Consider the following 16,806-nt stretch of genomic DNA (forward strand, 5'->3'; position numbering starts at 1 on the left):
ATTGGCCATCTCCACTTATGCTGTCCTTTCTGAGCTGCCATCCCATGGATGGATTGTAGCAAAGCCTCCCTAGCTGGCCTGCCCTCTCTGCTCCTGCTCATAATCCAATCCATGCTCAACACTGTTGCTAGTGCGATCTCTTAAACACACATTCTGCTGCTTATGTCCATGACTTGCTATTGCTTTTAGGGTAAGAGTCCAGTTCCTTGCGTGGCTCCCAGGGACCTGTGTGATCTGGACCTGCCAGCTTCTTCAGGCTTATCTTTCACCGTGGTACCCACTGAACCATCACACCACCACTGTGGACCCTTCTATTTGAAATGCTCCAGGCTTCCTTCACCCAAGAGCCTTCAAATGCACAGATTCCACTGCTAGGAATGCCAACTCCAGGCCAGCCCTAGTTAATTCCTCTGCAAGGCCAGATCTTACCTCCGACATTCCCTCTGCACTCAGGAAACCTTCTCCCAACACTCAGAAGTAGGTCGCCCTTGCCTGTGGGTGTGCTTATTGTCCCTGGAGCTTTTCTCTTGCATCACTTGATTTCATATTAGATTAAAAACAGTGCTGTTTCTCCATGAGGGCAGGACCATGTGTATTTTGCTCACTGCTGTCTCGATCCACGGTGGCTGCCACAGTCACTATTTGTCTAGTGATTTCCTTCCCTTCTTGATGGTGCCTTCTCCCCCATTAGGCTGTGAGCTCCTCTGGGGCAGGCCTATGCCCAGTTCATCTCTTTCCACCACAGTGCTCAGCACGATGCCTAGCTAGCCCAGGCCTTGAGACAGCATCAGCTAGGGCAGCCCCCCAGCAGTTGGTTTAGTGGCAGAGGTTGTTGTGCAGGCTGGGGCTGAGACTGGCCAGGGAATTGCTCAGCGGCCTCTGAGAAAAGCATCACAGCTGCAGCTCACCCTTTATGTCTCAGCGAGTAGGCGAGCTTTGGCTTCACCTCTGCCTTGCTGTGTGACCTGGGGCAACATCCTGTACCTCTCTTGGCTTTGAATTACTAGGGGATTGGACCCATGACCTCAGTCTAAGACTTCAAATGGATAAACTCTCTGATGGTGGAGAGGAGGTTGGGGTGTCAAGGGCTCATTTGCAGAAGTTTCTGGAGAGAGTAGAGTGCTTTGAAGTTGTGGAAGAGGAAGATTTCAGGCTCAGGATCCACAGAGCTCTTTCCTGCTCCTACTTCCCATGAAGAGGCAGCTACAATAAGCCTCAGCCTCCCCCTGCCACTCCCTGTGACTGTTAGCACTAACCTCAGGGGGCAGTCTGGCACCCCCAAGGTCATGTTAGGACAGGAAGCAACGCATGTCTTGTGTTCCTAAAAAGGTAGTGGCGGCAATGGATGGAGATCTTGGCCTCCCAGAGAGGTGAGCACTGCCAGTGATGTTCCCCTACTCTTTATCTTGGGGAACTGGCTTACTATTTTATTTTACAGTGGGGTAAAACGGAGGTCCCAAGCAGGGGCATTGTCCCCTAGGACCACACCACCAGGTACTGAATGGCAGAGCTGGCACTAAAGCCGGCCATCTGAAGTCATTGCACAGGGATATGTTGGTTGGTAACCCAGGCCTGGCTGCGCTAAGGGAGGTTACACATTCAGAACCCCTGGCAGGGGACCAGGAAACCTGGGCTCTAGAACCACTGACTCGGTGTTGTGACCGAGGCAAGCTGCTCTGCTTCTCTGCACCCAAGGTCCTCACCTGCCTGATGGGAGAAGAGCAAAGGATTAGGCTGAGGTGGCACAGCGTGTGGTTGGAGCACGGGTGGCGGTCCCTCAGCACCCAGAACTCCAAGAGAGCACGGTGGGCCTGTGGGTGGCGTGACCTTGCCAGTGATAACCTTACAGGGCTCAGGGCCCGGCCCCTTCTCTCCATGGGTCATTCATTTACCAAGGCAGAGGCACTGGGGAGGAGGCCTGGGCAGGCCCTTATCTTATCAGGATGGATCAAGGAATGGGCTGCTGGGGGGCTGAGGGGAAGAGTGGGAGGAAGGAGGCCACTCCCCGGCTCTGCGGCCCCCTGCTTCCCTGGCTCCTCAGAATCTCTGGTCAGGTCCTTCTTGGCCTGGCTGGTGTTTTGGGCAGACAGTTCTTTTGTGTCAGGCATTAGCACCTATGGCAACTACTCACTGTGACAAAATGTTCCCAAGCATTCCCTAATGCCTTCGGGATGGCATGCAAACCCCTCTGGGCCATCCTGTCACCCCTGTGGTCAGAGCTCATGAGTCCACCTGCCTCAGTGCACTGACTGGGGCCTGGGCCACAAGAAGGCATGGGGAGAGTGAGGTACTCATTTCCCAGTGGGGAGACTGCCTGAGTCTCTTTCCCCCGGCCCTGTCACACACATGCTGATGGCTGCCATCTAGAACCTGGGCCCCCTCTGTAGCACGCATTGCAGGCAGTCAGGACCAAGGCGAGCAGCACATCACAACCCATCAGGAGTCTGATCCCTGCTCCAGTGCTACCTTGCTGACTGGGTTGAGGCAACTCCCTTCCCCTCTCTGAGCCTTAGTTTCTCAGCTGTAACATGGGGGAAAAGAAAAAGGATCTCAGAAGAAACCAGAAGACATTCTCTTAGCACGCAGGTGGATGCACACAGCATTGTCCTCACCCCCTTCCTGCCAAAGGTCTGGTATTTCAAGTTGCCCATCCCCAGAGTTACCAGCAGCAGCAGCAGCAGCAGGATGCCGTAGGCAGAGCATGGTTTGAATCCCAGTCCCTTTGCTGACTTATGGCTCTGGGCAAGTTGCTTCCCTTCCCTAGTCTCAGTTTGCTCATTTGTAAAAAAAAAAAGTGGAGAAAAGAATAGGTATGAGAATTAATGTGATACCATTGCAGTGTGAGGCGCTTCCAGAGCATTCATTAAACACTCCCTGTGGCTCAAGTCCTCTGGGAAACTGGTCTAATAGGGTGGTGTGTGGTGTGAAGCTGCCTGGCCTGCAGAGCTTCCAACAGGCCCCAAGTGGATTCCCAGGGAGGAACCACTAAGACTAATTCTGTTTGCTGCCACACCTTGGGCATACCCACACCCATGTCCATGCACACATCCCAGGTGTGCATTCACACAACCTAGCCACCCACAAGTATGCGTGTGAGTGCCCCCTTGCCTGTCCAGGGCCAGGCGCCCTCTGACCCACCTGTTTCGGAGCATGAGTCTGAGGCTGAAGCAGTGAGGGGACTTGCAAGAAGAGATAGGGCAATGACAGAACCAGAATTCTGGCACACAGAGCTCGGGCTTCCCGGACTGGCTGGCTCCACTGTTCCAGGTAGCTCAGCCAGATTCCAGGTGTGAGTGTGCATTCCCAGGCACACTCTCACGCGGTCACATAGGCTGTGCATTCAAACGAGTAGCCCTGGAGCGAAAGCGAAGGCACAGGAACATCACTCCACCCATCTAGGACCCACCAGAGCCATGGGTTACCCTGAGGGAGACAGACCAGGGCACTGCACGCTGGGTCCCAAGCTCATCTACCCTGCGGTTCCCTCATCCGGGCCTGGCAGCCAAGCCGCGTCCTCCCGCGCACGCTAGCGCGGCCCCTAGGCCTCAGCTTAACCTGGGCGCGCCGACAGGCTGGGCCGGGGCCATTATGCGGGCGCATGGCCGGCCGCGCCAGGGCGCAGAGCAAACTTAACCTTCATTTGGGAGCGCCCAGCGGCCGGAGCGCGCGGCGCAGTCATCGATCGCTGCTAATGGCCTCGTCTAAATGCGAAGCCGCTGCCTCCGCCCCCCGGGTCAGGGCGCCCCCGCCCTCGCCCCGCGCTCGGTGCAAAATGGTGTTTACCAAAGTCAATATTGGCTGCGGCGCCTGCCCGGGGCACCCTGGAGCCCCGCTGGCCTCCCCCAGCTCAGGGCTGGATCTGGGCCACGAGGGCCTCATCTTAGTATCCCAGCTGGCCCTGGCCCTGGCCCTGACTAGGAGTCTTTGAGGGCTAGACACAGGCGAGTCTCGCCCGATGTCTCCAAGACCCGACCTGGAGTCTCAGGCGTCCTTCCTGTCTCGGCGCTGTACTACCTGGGCAATTCCTGCATTGGGAAGAGAGAGCGGGAGGTTCGGCCTGCAACTCGCCTTGGCTTGACTCCTGGCTCCATCTTTGTGTACATGCAGGCAGGTCCCTTCCCTTTCTGAGCCCTCAGAGCTGTCATTTTTACACCTTCCCCAGAGGGTTCTTGAAAGGATTGCATTAGAGATGATGCAGGCCAAGTGTCCAGCGCAGGACCTGACATTCGGGGGCCTTTAGGGAGGGGCTGCTCTAACGCAGAGGGGTGTCCGCCTCTGTCCTGTGTCCCCCTTCCTTTTCTTCTGGTTGGTTCCCTCCTTCATGGCACTGCTGAGCGCGCTGCTGCCAGCAACCGCTTAACAGGGACACAGCACCGGCAGTGGAAAATTCTCCATCTGAATCCCGCCTCACTACAAAAGAGCCCGAAGCAAATCCCTGACCCCTTGGATGCTTTCGTCTGTGAAGGCAGCAGTGAGAATTCCTGCTCCCCCGGCCGCTGGGGAGATCTGCCCTCCCAGATGAGTGTCTGGACTGGGGCACCGAGGACCACACAGCTCCCAGGCAGCACGGCGGTGAGTAATCTTCGCGAGAAGCCCAGAACGTGCTGACGCCGTCGTCTCTAACTTTCCAGCCTGGCCGCAGTAAGCCGCGTTGAGACTGCATCGTATTAAGCTCATTTCGTTATAAAACCTTCTCCCCGCTATGGGTCCCCTTTCATTCTGGCATTGCGGATCTTTGGATTGATAAGAAAAATATAGTAATTGCAACTTCCCCTTACTCCTCCTTCATCCCCTGTTCACAACAGAGAAAGGAACTTTTAAATGAGAGCCAGAGAGAAGACTCGAGGGCTTGTCGCAGAGGCTGGGCTCCTTGACCTACCCAGTTACGGCTACGGAGGGACTGGCAACCCGAGCCTGCCATCTGGTGGCCATGGCTGTGCTGACAGCCTTGCTCCTAGAATGAGGTCTCTGAATCTTCGTCTCTGGGAACTTAGACTGATGCATGACATCTGAGAGTCACAGACTCCTAGAATCACAGGATGGTACTTCCTTAGTATGGGAGAACATTCGATTCTTGAGACAATGCATTCATGGAATGTTAGAACAATAACAATAGCTACCATTTCTTGACAGCTTTCTCTATGTCACTAAGAAAATGCTTTGTGGGAGCTGTTTCTTTTCATTCTCTCTCCATCATCACATGGCGCCAGCATTTATTCCCATTATATAGGTGAGAAAATTGAGAATCTCATTAAGTAATTTGTTCAAACTGACGTTATAATAAGCAGTGGGCTGAAATGTGAACCCCACATCTCATGGCTCCAGACCCAGGCTGTTAAGCACTGTGCTTTACCATAGAACCTTAAGGTAGTACAATCTGAAGCTGCCAAATTTTAGTGTTATAGGATCATAGGAGAGTCTTAGAATTGGAGAATCTTAAGCTTTTGGAATCATAAAATGCTGGGAAGAGTGATCTTAGACTTGTAGACTCAAGAACCATGGACAGTTAGGATGGGAGAGTCTTCAGGGGTCCCTGGTTTTGCACATGTGGTCAGACAGGAAAGGCGCCTGGCTGAATGGTGCAGCCCAGAGTGGGGAGTCTGGGCTTCCTGTCTCCTGACCCAGAGTTCTTTCCACTGTGGGTTTCTCAATCGAGGCTTTTCCAATTATGCTTTTTTATAGCCACTGCAATAAAGCTGTGGACTTTTGCTCCAGAACAGCACATAAAATATCCCATTATTTGCCTCTTAACCTGAGCTTCTGTTTTACATCTTAAGTCTAAAGTGTAAGCCCCATAAAAGGTAATCATCTAAGGTCTGTTCAAAGAGAAGCCATAAATTGACCATTTAGTTCAATCAGTGTTTATTGTGCTCCTACAGGGTACCCAACCAATACTAGCCTGTGGTTTGTGGAGAGGAAGGGGGAGCATAAACCTCAGTTCCAACTGTAAGCTGGACTCTCCTCTGGGGAAGAGTGTAGAGACAGTGTCAACCCGAGACAGAAATATCACAGGAGATGTCATTCCATAGTTAGGTACGAGACAGGGTGGGGGATTGGGGAGAGGCTGATGTGGGCTGTGGAAGAGTGAGAGCAGAGGGGGGCTTTTTTGGCTACCAATTATTAAGTAATGACTATGCCCTAGACCCTGCACTAAGTCAATGACGTACATTATCACACAGAATCTCATAACAATTTTATGAGGTTGTATGGGCAAACCGAGGCTCAGCGTGGTTAAGTGGTTTACCCATAGTCACATAGTAAATTCTGGAGCTGGGATTTGGACCTAGGTCTATTTGACTTCAAGCCTTTGCTTTTAACAACTTGTCACACTGCTTTGGAGCTGAGCTTTAAATGACCACAGTGGTTTATGCATAGTGGCCATGTGGGGTATGTGGATGGGCAAGCCTGGAAGGCAGGCAGAAGATAAGCCCAGCTAGGAAAGCAGCACCTCTCCCTGCTGACTCACCTGCTCACTGTAGTCTCATTCTGCCCTTCAAAGTCTCTGAGTCAAACAAGAAAACAGGTCTTCTCAGAGGACTGGAAGCCCAGAATTCAGCTCCATCGTTAAGCTATCTTGGGCTGGGCCTGGGCCACGCTCCCTTAGGCAGCCTAGGCTCCCTGGAAGCCGTCTCTCAGGGAAATATCCCAACCCAGTTCCAAACCGCCTCACTAGAGGAGCCTCCCTGCTGTCTCCCCTCCCTCCCACCAACTCCCACATCTTCCCAAGACCCATAAAAGCCCAGGTTTATGGCTCAAAACTATTATAAAAATTGAGATTATCGTATTATTATTATTTTCCTTTTAAACTTCATTTCTGTTGCCTGTCAAATTTCCATAGAAGTACAACTCTCAATGAAATAATAGTTGCCCAGTACTTTGAGACGATAGTTAGCAGCTACAGAACAGACAAAATTGAACTTAGCAATAGGCACTGGGTAGACGGGCCGAGGGCCACGCCCTCTAAACATCCCTTGTTGTTAATGGGTTTTGACCCACTTCTTACCATGATTCTCACTCCTAGTCAGCAATTATTTTCTCCAGTGTGAGACCAGACCAACAAACTGGGAGGTCCATCCCGGCACCGAGGGATGATCAAAGCCTAACTATGGGATGGTTAATCAGCCATGCTTTCAGAGAAAGGTCTTAATTAAATGGTGAAAATGTGAAAGTTGTCAAAATCAAATCAGGGAAGGGTTATCTTTTGATTTTGACAAAATCAAATCAAATCAAATCAAATCAAATCAAATCAAATCAAATCAAATCAAATCAAATCAGGGAAGGCCATGAAGGGAGGGTTGTCATGTGCAAATGCCTGATAACAAGAATTGTCAGAAAAGACTGTGTGAAAACCACAGCCTTGAACAAAGGTGATCACACTCTTACACACACACAAATTTCTGTATGAGGACATCTGCCCAGCAACTGCCTGTCCAACCTTGGACTGGCAACACCCTTGTTATTTTATTTCAAAACAATTAAGTAATCCTCCTCATGTTTTTCTTTAAAAACCTTTGTATTTCTTTACATACCTGATAAGCACATAGTTTACTTTGGCACACATATTCCCATTGCGGTGCCCATTTCCAAATAAATATCGTTTTCCTTTAGAGTTGATATGGTTAGGCTGTGTCCCCACCCAAATCTCATCTTGAATTGTACCTCTCATAATTCCCATGTGTTGTGGGAAGGATCCCTTGGAAGATAACTGAATCACAGAGCTGGTTTTCCCCATACTGTTCTCATGGTGGTGAACAAGTCTCATGATATCTGATGGTTTTATAAGGGGAAACCCCTTTCGCATGGCTCTCATTTCTCTCTTGTCTGTAGCTATATAACACATGCCTTTCGCCTTCCACCATGATTGTGAGGCCTCCCCAGCCATGTGGAACAGTGAATCCATTAAACCTCTTTTTCTTTATAAGTTATCCAGTCTCAGGTATGTCTTTGTCAGCACCATTAAAACGGACTATTACAAGGGCCCTTTAGGTTGACACATTAAATGTGGTCTGGCCTGTGACTGCTTTGACCAATAGAGTGTAACAGAACTGAAGTTACCCTAGTGCTAGTTCTGGCCTGCCCTTAAGAGCACAGGCTGTTTCCATTTTGGTCTCTGGGAGCCTTGGCCATGTGAGGATTCTTCTGACCATTCTCCTGGAGAGACGACATGGAGAGACCCTGAGACTTCATGGACAGAGTCCACCTGAATTCAGCCCTCCAGCTATGTCCACCAAGATACCAGACATTTGACTATGTCTGTCTTGTATCCCAAGCCCAGTTGCTAGCTGAAAACTACTGAGTGTTCCCAGTTGACACTCTGCGGAGCAGAAGAACTGCCCTGCCAAGCCCTGCCTGAACTCTTGACCTGTGACATCAAGAGATATAATAAAAAAGTTACTGAGTTTTGGAATAGTTGATACACAGAAGTAGATAACTGAAACAACGAACAAGTGGTGTCTGGGCTTGGAGAGAAAGACTCCAAAATACCACTGGTATTTAAGAAAGGTATTATTAAACGTCAAATAATAATTTGAAACAAAGCAATATTTAAATACTTTAACATGCTGTAAACTTAAGCACATCATTTTACATAGTTTTATCTGCAATAATAAATTTTGCAATATACTTTTAACTTGTTCAAACTCATGAAGCAAACACATAAAGCATATACAAAACAGAATTATAACTTATGGCTATGTTGCCATTTATGCTTACTCTTAAAGCATCAGTTCTATGGGTTAATTTATTTTTTTAATATTTCTATAATGTTATACCTTCTTAGTTTTTCATAGATTTATTTTGAAACCTACCTGGGGTGCAATAATTTCTAGATTGAAATAAAAAGTAATAATAAGCCAAGATAGGATCTGGGTTACCTATTTGATTCTTAATTGGACATGGAAACTGATTGCTTCTCTCAGGTGTTTTGAACAAAAGCCACTGGTCAACAGGCCCTGGGCTGCCTTTTTTTTTTTTTTTTTTTTTTGGCTTAATCTTCACAGGTTACATCAGTGAAATTTGTAAGTCTGGGTCTTTAGCACAGTCTTCCATTTAATTGCAACCTGGTGTCTCTCTCCAAAATTTTATACATTGTAAGTCTCATTGGCCAGTGTTACATAACCCATTGTCCTGCCAGTGTGACATATGGATCTGGTCTGTGAGCATTATTTAAGACTGCTGGATACCTTTTATTATCTTGTAATTAGTGGGGTCATCTAGAGGTTTCACAGGAGATGAGAGATTGGGTCTGCATGTTTTTCTCCTCCCCAAGACATTCAGCTAATCCATCACCGTGAAACACCTGGCACAGTGATCTGTCTGCTTGATTACTGGGCCCACATGCCTGCCAGGGCTGGCCCACCAACCTCATCTTCCAATTGTCAGAGAGACCAGTGGTGCCACCTTGCCGTTTTGGTTCTCATACCATTTCTGTGACTTCTTAGCTTACTCATGTTTCTCTGTGACTTTTCTTTCCTGTTTCTATAGCTAGAAACAGATACATGGCAATACCTTACAAAGATATACAATGACTAGCAGAAAATAAAAGATCCATATGTAACCATACCTCAACTTACTGGAATAATAAAAATGAATAGATCTTATTGTTTTCCCTTTTAATTACAACCACATTTTTGTATAATTTATATTAACTTTTTTTTAGTGTCATGAATTCATGGCTTTTCATTAACTTGTTCTAAGCAACTATATTTCTTCCTCTCCTCCTCATTTCCTTTCTTCTTTTTGCTGTTCAGATGATCATAACTTTGCCATTGGAAAACACTTTCAGCTACTCTCTCACCTCTTTTAATGCTACACTGATACCTTTGAAAGCAATCTTATTTTCTGGCAACAGCAGGGTGCTTGATAGCCATCCCTACTTTCCATTTCTTCTCCGAGGCATAGAACCGCCTCCCCTGTAAAAGATCCCAATTCTTTTTAGTGGGGAATAGTGTTAGAGCCCAGGATATGAATACTGTGTGGGTGTATGCAGTCTTGGTGCTGTGACTGCAGCTCTTCTGTTTGGGTCTCATGTCATACTCCCCCATGGGACCAAATGCAGTTGTGCTTCAGGCCCCTGGTGCTCTGCTAGAGGCTGTTCTTACCACCACAAGGCCCAATGAGAAGGAGTTTTCTCTCATTTCCAGTGTCAGGATCAATGGCTGGCCTAGATGACTGACAATAGGGATGTCTACTTCCTTACCAGTATCTGTAAGAATGAAGCCTTGTACTAAGCGCCCCAACACAATCACATCAGAAAGCAACAGTCAAACATCAGTCAGCACATTTTCCAAAGCCTGAGTCATTTAGGCCTAAGTAACCTGTGGAGGACATTATAACTGAGGTCAGCTAGAGCTTCCGCCCCAGCCCCGTTAATTATTACCATTGGTCCTTCAGGTGTCATGTCTGGACATGTCTCCAGACTCTCAGCTTAGACTGTCTGAAGAACTACTTTTAAATAAGAACACACACAAGCACCATGAAGTCTAATTCATATACAGCAAAGAAGTAGTTTTTCTATTTTTGTGTGTTTGTTTAAAGGACAAGAAAACCTATAGAAACACAGCACTCACCACAACCACATTGATGAAATATCCACCCTAAGCTACTCAAATGTTCCCCAAAAAGAAATTGGAGGGTACTTGCTTTATAAGATATTACTAAAAGGCCCATTCATGTGTTTTCCCAAAACGAATAGATATTCTGCCCCCAAAGACTGAAATCACATGTAAATATTTGTTTTTCTAAAAAAGATTTATTTAAAAAATTGAATAAATTTGCATGACTCTAACTATAGAAGTTACAAAGAATATAGAGTGAAAAGTCTCCTTCCCACCCCTGTCTTTAGCCTTCCAGCCATCCCTTCTCCTGACCCCTACTTCTGAAGGATCCAGTGCCCCTTTCCAGAGGTATTTTTACTCATTTGCAAATGAAGGTGCATATATGGTCACCCTGCCCTGCTCGTTTTTAAAAAACAAATGGAAGCATAGAAAAAATTAGTCAGGTGTGGTGGCGGGTGCCTGTAGTCCCAGCTACTTGGGAGGCTGAAGCAGGAGAATCGCTTGAACCTGGGATACAGAGGTTGCAGTGAGCCGAGATTGTGCCCCTGCACTCCAACCTGGGTGACAGAGTGAGACTCTGTCTCAAAAACAAACAAACCAACAGGAGCATACTGCACACCGTGTTCTTCTGCATCTCACTTTTTGCACCTAACAATGTATTTTGCAGAACATTCCTTAGCAACTTGCTAAGAGCATTCTTATTCTTTTCCACGGTTGTGAAGAATGGAATTGATAAGTATACCTCTATATATTTAAACGTCCCCTATTAATTAACATTTAGTTTGTTTCTAATTCTTTACTGTTACACACAATGCTACAAATAACAATATTTGTACCAACATCACTTTGCAGGTACATAATTGTGTTAGCAGGATAAATTCCTAGAAACGGGGAGTTGCTGGTACACAGAGTATGCACATATGTACTTTAATTGCCATTCAACGGAGCAGAGACAGCTAATACTCCTCCAGGAGGGTGACGTTAGCTTCCACACGTCCTTGCCAACATAGCATATTATAAAATTTCTTTCGTCGTGGCCAGTCTGGTAGGTGTAAAAGAGATCTTAGTGAAGTCTGAATTTGCATTTCTCATATTTTAATTGTGAACATCGTTCCATTCATTTAAGAGTTGTTTGTATTTTCTTTTCTCTCAATTGTGCGTTTTATATCCTTTACCTATTTTGGGAAGTGGGGGTGAAGGGTTGACCTTTTTAATCGATTTTCAGAGCTTACATTTGAAAGGAAATTTACTTTAGCCTGTGATATGAAAGTATTTTTTCTCAGTTAATTATTCAACTTTCTTATAAATAATTTTTACATATTTACATTTGTGTAATAACTTTATTTTTTCAATTTCTATTATTCTAGATTTAAGGGGTACATGTTCCATAAGAATGTTAGAAAGAGTTTGTAAAGTTCCAAAAACAATTTTTTTTTTTGAGATGGAGACTCGCTCTGTCGCCTAGGCTGGAGTGCAGTGGTGCAGTCTCGGCTCACTGCAACCTCTGTCTCATCCACACTCCTCCAGGGTTCAAGCGATTCTGGAGTCTCAGCTTCCTGAGTAGCTAGGACTACAGGTCCCTGCCACTACTCCCAGCTAATTTTGGTATTTTTAGTAGAGACAGGGTTTCACCACGTTGGCGAGGCTGGTTTCCAACTCTGAAGCTCAAGCAATCCCCCCACCTTGGCCTCCCAAAGTGCTGGGATTACAGGTGCGAGTGATGGCGCCCAGCCAAGCTACCAAAAAAAAAAAAAAAAAATTCTATTGATACTTTTATTGAGTGTTTTTGCCATAAATAAAATTTATAGTTTTTTTTAATAGTCAAACATTAGCTTTTTAAAAATTTGTGACTTCTTGATTTTGTCATATTTAGAAAGGTCATCTTTACTGTGAAATTATAAAATCATTCTCTCTTGCTTCTTTTGAACTTTTATTTTTTACATTCAAATCTTTGATTCATTTGGAATTTATCCTGAAGTAAGGTGTCAGGTTAAACTCAAATGTAGTTTGTCCCAGAAGACTACCTAGTTGTTGCCACACCATTTATTAAATAATGCATCTTTTCCCTACTGATGTGAAATGCCACCTTCACAATACACTGAATTCCAGTCTGTATCTTCACCTCTTTCTGGACTTTTCATTCTGTTCTGTGGCTTCGTCTGTGTGCCAGTACCACATTGTTTTAGTCAGCGTGTCTTTGTAAATGTTGTTTTAACTATAGAGCTTGTCGTTCCTCATCACCCTTCCTTTTTAGACTTTTACAGAATATTATTGCACACATTTTACCATATAAACTTTAAAACTGACTTATTAAGTTAAAAAAAATGTTGTTGATCCTTTCATTGGGATTGCATTAAATTTTATATTGACCTAGGGAGAACTGGTATCTTTACGATGTTGTGTCTTCCCATTCAGGAAGATGGGCTAGCCTTTCCCTTTGTTCACATGTGTTTTCATGTCTCTTGGGAATGTCTTAGGGGTTTCTACACATAGATCATGCACATTTCTAGTTGAGTTTATTCCTAGATACTTTACCCTTATCGTTGCTATTATAAATTTTTCCTCCATTACGCTGTATCTTCAAATTGAATGTTACTTGTATATATTAGAGCCATTTATTTTGCATTTAACTGAATTCCTGGGCCCTCTTAATCTTTCTGTAGTTACTTTCTCAGGTTTTCCCTTCTTCATTTCATTTTTTAGACTCAATATTGTTTGTCTTGTCTTACTGCATTGAGTAGTACTCATGGACTCTCAGGGGATTCGAGGAATACTTTCCTCTTCCCTGCTCAAGACAGGGAAAGTAGCAAAGCAGATGGGGTTACAACCAGCACCAGTTTTATCCACAAGGACTAGTTATTGCAGAATGTGGCTCGTATCTGAGGTAAGGGGATTTTCTAAAATGGACTTGTTTACCTTGTCGTGGGCACTGTGGGATGGGTGTGGACACTCTCATGTGGTGGAATGAGTGGCAGCTGCACCTGTAAGATTAAGGTGTGGGGATGGGTGCAGAGGGGAAGGTGTACTTTCTGTGGGCAGGTCTTTCCCAAAGGAAGGCTCCCAAATCTACCAGTGTAAACCACGCCATTTTCCCTAGAGTGGAGTGAATGAGGGGTGGAGAAGGGCCACGGATGTTATTCTGATTGGACTCCCTCCAAGATGAAGAAAACATCAGGAGTGGAGAAGACAGAGTCCTGCATCCCTGCCTCCTGCAACAAGTGTCTTCAGAATAATGAAAAATAATAGTAGAAGTGGCCATTCTGATCTTTCTCCTGGGTTTCAGTGATAGTGCTTTTGTGACATTAAAGATGATACTGCGTTTCCTTATCCCAAGGAAGATGTACTTAGGAACATCCATCCATTTCCACTCTATTTTATATTTTATTTCTTTTTCATCAAGAATTGTTGAATTCTATCAAATATCTTGTCATTGTCCCTGGGGACCATCATCTGATTTTTCTTCTTTGCTCTTTTAATATGAAGAATAATAGATTTCCTAATATTGACCTATCCTCCTTACATTCTGAATTAAATCCCACTTGGAAATAGTAGTATTCTTTTTTTTTTTTTTTTTTTTTGAGATGGAGTTTCGCTCTTGTTGCCCAGGCTGGAGTGCAAGGGCACAATCTTGGCCCACTGCAACCTCCACCTCTTGGGTTCGAGCGATTCTCCAGCCCCCCAAATAGCTGGGATTACAGGTATGTGCCACCATGCCTGGCTAATTTTTTTGTATTTTTTAATAGAGACGGGGTTTCTCCATGTTGGTCAGGCTGGTCTCGAACTCCCAACCTCAGGTGATCTGCCTGCCTCACCCTCCCAAATGCCCTGCCTGTATTCTTTTAATGTTCTTCTGTATCTTGATTGTTAATATTTTACTAAGGATATTGCATCTAAATCTCTAAGTGAGATTACTCTGTAGTTTTATTTATTTATTTATTTTTGTACAGTATTTGTTTATTTTTAAACATTATGGTCCATTTTTAAAAGATATTTTGAAGGTTTCCTTATTTTTTTCTGTGCTCTTGAACAATTCAAATAATATCAGAGTCACCCCATCTGGGACCATGTGTCTGTGTGTGTGTTTAATATTCCCAATAACTCTGCGAGGCAAGCATTATTATCGTCTTCATTATGCAGTTGAGGAAACTAGGGCTCAAAGCAGTTTCTTGCCCAAAGTCACATGATGAATTAGTGGGGATGACACTTGATTCAGGGTCAGTTCAGACTCAAAGTCAGGCCAAACTCAGTCAAACTTCTGTTTTCCTCATATGCTCCTTCATGCAGCCACTCTGGAGATAGAGAACATGGGGCTTGCAACACACAGATCTTGAGCAACATCTCAGTTCTGCCGCTTTCCAGAAGTGTGGCCTTGAACAGATCACTTCACCACTTGGCATATGTGTTCTGTTCTCTGACAAATAGATATAATAATGTCCTCTTCCTCATGGGGTTGCTGTGAGGATGAAATGGGGCAGGATATGAGCAAGAACCCAGCAGAGAAGGATTCATATTCAGCAGATCTTCAATGCTCACCCACCATATGCTCAGCAATGCCCGCAGGGAGTGGACATGGCCACAGCCCCTGCTCCTCTGTAATTGCACAGCCACTATACAGAGTGGTTGCTGTGACATATCTTAAAGTGGTGGGAATTGAGGGGGAGCAGTTGCGCCTCCAGTGACAGCTTTCACACAGTGTCCCCAAGTGTTCGATTTGCTCCTCTCAATAGACTGGCGCTCTATGGCAGGCAGTGGCTGAGATATGTTCCTTAACGGTGGGATCCAATCACATTTCTAAGTACCGAAGAGATGTTGGCTGAGCGCAGGGCAATGGGAAGACACCGGTGCTTCCTTCTTGACCTTGAATCTGGTGGGTCTCAGAAGACCTCGAAACCCTATCCTGGGAGTAGAAAAAGTTCAAAAACTTCCCCGTTTGATAATGAGCTTTATAGACTATTTAGAGAACCATTTCTTCCCAATGCAATACCATTTTATTAGCTTTAATTTTCATGTGGTACCTTTGACCTCTCAACTTGTTCATCCTACATATGTGCTACTTAATACGCTTTGACCTGCGTGTCCCATTCTCTCTCCCCTTCTCTCCATGTACTAACCACTGTTTTATTCTCTGAGATAACCCTCTTAATACAGATTTATTTAATATTTTAATATTTCTTTTCTTTCAGATTATCCTAGTAATTTTTAGATTTATTCTAATTTTTCATTGTAAATGAACCACAAGCTCATTACAAAGATTTTAGTGAATAAATAAAAAGAAAAAATAAGTCCCCTAGAACAACCATTAAGAATATTTGAGACTATTCTCTCATAATCTTTCCACACGTGTATTTTTATTTTACACAATTGAGATAATACTTCCTACACAAGTTGTAAGCTGTCTTCCTACCCCCAAATTAGCTTGAAACTAAGTCCTCACATTATGATCCAACATTTATGTGCATCATTTGTCGTGGTTGCATAGTATCAAGCAAATGGATGTGCTGAAACTTAGTCTTCTATTGTTTGGCAGGTTGGCTGTCCCTATGTGTTTGCCACTATTTACAATGATGGATTGAGGTTTCTTACGCATGAACCTCTGCCCACATGACGAATACCAGACCCGTTTTTAAGGTATTCCGCCCAGACTTCCAGAACAATGCCTGTGACTTTAGAGAAGAAATGGTAGCTGAGAATAAGAGAAATACTTGCTTCCGTTCACATGCCTTCTCCTATAACTGTAAGTTCCTCTTGATATGTTGCATGGGGCCTTAAATATTGTTTCTGTTCATGAAATATTTGCTATATTGTAATAACAATTGGAATTATTAGCTAAAGTCGAGCAGAGAAAAACAGAATTGGAGAGAAGGGAAAAACAGATCAAAACATTAGAGGGAAATACTTTGAACCACATCTGTACCCCTATCTGCCCTGCTGCAGTTTTCTGTTTTAAAGTCTCCACTAGGCACTCAGGGGATTGTAGAAATGGTAATGCATTGAATCCAGGAAAATGAAGTGTGAAGACCCAGAGATGTGCCCAGAACATAAGGTGGACCTTAGGCTGCACTGGGCTGGACAGCAGTCAAGGGCTCTGGGGTTGGCCCATCTCATAGGTGAACTCTAGGTGGCGCTGTGGCCACAAAAGTTTTGGACTGAGAAATTTTGGCAAAACAGGAATCTCTGGGTGGGAGTGAGGAAGGGAGAGAAGTAAAGAAATAATAGTGGGTTGGAGTGAAGAAGACATACAAACGCAGAC

General features: G+C 45.1%; 1 long non-coding RNA gene across 1 annotated transcript in view; it reads left to right on the forward strand.

Moving 5' to 3' along the window:
- LOC128928160 (uncharacterized) overlaps window positions 1–16,276 on the forward strand; it is a 195,250-nt gene extending 178,974 nt beyond the window's left edge. The window contains exon 4 of the long non-coding RNA XR_008472876.2: window positions 16,084–16,276. This is a non-coding gene — a long non-coding RNA (uncharacterized LOC128928160). The remainder of the gene's footprint in view (window positions 1–16,083) is intronic.
- The last annotated feature ends 530 nt before the right edge of the window (window positions 16,277–16,806 follow it).

This window comes from Callithrix jacchus, chromosome 7, assembly GCF_049354715.1.
Source record: "Callithrix jacchus isolate 240 chromosome 7, calJac240_pri, whole genome shotgun sequence".
Lineage (NCBI taxonomy): Eukaryota > Metazoa > Chordata > Mammalia > Primates > Cebidae > Callithrix > Callithrix jacchus.